This window comes from Arachis stenosperma, chromosome 2 (assembly GCF_014773155.1).
Source record: "Arachis stenosperma cultivar V10309 chromosome 2, arast.V10309.gnm1.PFL2, whole genome shotgun sequence".
In the NCBI taxonomy this organism is placed as follows: Eukaryota; Viridiplantae; Streptophyta; class Magnoliopsida; order Fabales; family Fabaceae; genus Arachis; species Arachis stenosperma.
Window position 1 is genome coordinate 11659921 of NC_080378.1, and position 2735 is coordinate 11662655.

The 2735-nt window shown below is 42.8% G+C and overlaps 1 non-coding gene across 1 annotated transcript; it reads right to left on the reverse strand.

Moving 5' to 3' along the window:
• Positions 1-530: 530 nt before the first annotated feature.
• On the reverse strand, positions 531-638 carry LOC130964977 (small nucleolar RNA R71). Its single transcript, XR_009081039.1, has one exon. It is a non-coding gene; the product is annotated as a small nucleolar RNA R71 (small nucleolar RNA).
• Between the last annotated feature and the right edge of the window lie 2097 nt (positions 639-2735).

Sequence of the window (2735 nt, forward strand, 5' to 3'; positions counted from 1 at the left end):
AGACAAAAGCATTCTTGTTGAGCCTGATCCTGAACCTGAAAGGACCTTGAAGAGAAAGCTAAGAGAAGCCAAAGCACAACTCTCTTTAGAGGACCTGACCGAATTCTTCAAAGAAGAAGAACACATGGCAGCCGAAAAACAACAAACAATGCAAACAATGCAAGGAAGGTGCTGGGTGACTTTACTGCACCTACTCCCGACTTCTATGGGAGAAGCATCTCTATCCTTGCCATTGGGTAAACAACTTTGAGCTTAAGCCTCAATTAGTTCTCTAATGCAACAGAATTGCAAGTTCCATGGACTTCCATTGGAAGATCCTCATCAGTTCTTAGCTGAATTCTTGCAAATCTGTGACACAGTCAAGACTAATGGGGTTTGACCCTGGGGTCTACAGACTGATGCTATTCCCTTTTGCTGTAAGAGACAGAGCTAGAATATGGTTGGACTCTCAACCTAAAGAAAGCCTGGACTCTTGGGAAAAGCTAGTCAATGCCTTCTTGGCAAAGTTCTTTCCACCTCAAAAATTGAGCAAGCTTAGAGTGGAAGTCCAAACCTTCAGACAGAAGGATGGAGAATCCCTCTATGAAGCTTGGGAAAGATACAAACAATTAATCAGAAAGTGCCCTTCTGACATGCTTTCTGAATGGAGCATCATAGGTATTTTCTATGATGGTCTCTCTGAACTATCCAAGATGTCTTTGGATAGCTCTGCTGGAGGATCCCTTCATCTGAAGAAGACGCCTGCAGAAGCTCAAGAGCTGATTGAAATGGTTGCAAATAACCAATTCATGTACACTTCTGAAAGAAATCCTGTGAACAATGGGACTAGTCAGAAGAAAGGAGTTCTTGAGATTGATACTCTGAATGCCATATTGGCTCAGAACAAAATATTGACTCAACAAGTCAATTTGATCTCTCAAAGTCTGTCTGGAATGCAAAATGCACCAAGCAGTACTAAGGAAGCTTCATCTGAGGAAGAAGCCTATGATCCTGAGAACCTTCATAGAAGAGGTGAATTACCTAGGAGAACCCTATGGAAACACCTACAATTCTTCATGGAGAAATCACCCAAATTTCTCATGGAAGAATCAGAAAGACCTCAACAAGGTTTCAATAACAATAATGGTGGAAGAAACAGGTTTAGCAATGGCAAGCCTTTTCCATCATCTTCTCAGCAACAGACAGAGAGTTCTAAGCAGAATCCCTCTGACTTAGCAACCATGGTCTCTGATCTAATCAAAACCACTCAAAGTTTCATGACTGAAACAAGGTCCTCCATTAGGAATTTGGAGGCACAAGGGGACAGCTGAGCAAGAAAGTTACTGAATCCCTCCTAGTACTCTCCCAAGCAACACAGAAGAAAATCCAAAAGGAGAGTGCAAAGCCATTAACATGGCCGAATTCTGGGAGGAAGAAGAGGCAGTGAACGCCACTGAGGAAGACCTCACTGGACGTCCACTGGCCTCCAATGAGTTCCCAAATGAGGAACCATGGGAATCTGAGACTCAAAATGAGACCATAGAGATTCCATTGGAATTACTTCTGCCATTCATGAGCTCTGATGAGTATTCTTCCTCTGAAAAGGATGAGTATGTCACTGAAGAGCAAGTTGCTAAATACCTTGGAGCAATCATGAAGCTAAATGACAAGTTATTTGGAAATGAGACTTGGGAGGATGAACCCCCTTTGCTCACCAAAGAACTGGATGACTTGTCTAGGCAGAAACTGCCTCAAAAGAGGCAAGATCCTGGGAAGAAGTTTTCAATACCTTGTGCCATAGGCACCATGACCTTCAAGAAGGCCTTGTGTGACTTAGGGTCAAGTGTAAACCTCATGCCCCTCTCTGTAATGGAGAAGCTAGGGATCTTTGAGGTGCAAGCTGCAAAAATCTCACTAGAGATGGCAGACAACTCAAGAAAACAAGCTCATAGACTTGTAGAGGATGTTCTGGTAAAAGTTGAAGACCATTACATCCCTACTGATTTCATAGTCCTAGAGACTGGGAAGTGCATGGATGAATCCATCATCCTTGGCAGACCCTTCCTAGCCACAGCAAAGGCTGTGATTGATGTTGATAGAGGAGAGTTAATCATTCAAGTGAATGAAGAATCCTTTGTGCTTAAGGCTCAAGGATATCCCTCTATCACCATGGAGAAGAAGCATGAAGAGCTTCTCTCAAAACAGAGCCAAACAGAGCCCCCACAGTCAAACTCTAAGTTTGGTGTTGGGAGGCCACAACCAAACTCTAAGTTTGGTGTTGAACCCCCACATTCAAACTCTAAGTTTGGTGTTGGGAGGTTCCAACATTGCTCTGAGAAAATGTGAGGCTCCATGAGAGTCCTCTGTCAAGCTAATGACATTAAAGAAGCGCTTGTTGGGAGGCAACCCAATGTTTTATAATTAACTATTTTCTTTGTTATTTTATCTTTCTTGTAGGTTGATGATCATGAGAAGTCACAAAATCAATGAAAAAAAGCAAAAACAGAATGAATTCCCTCCTTCTCTTCACCACTCACATCCATCCATCCTACCCCACCATTCAAATAAAAACCACTTTCCCACCCAAACCACCCTCAAATGGCCGAACAACCCTCTCCCCTCTCCTATATAAAACCCTCCTTCACTCCTTCTTTTTCACACACCTTAAACACCATATCTCTCCCTTTGGCCGAATACAAAGCCATTCCTTTCTCCTCATTTCTCTTCTTACTCTCTTCTTCTTCTTTGCTCGAGGA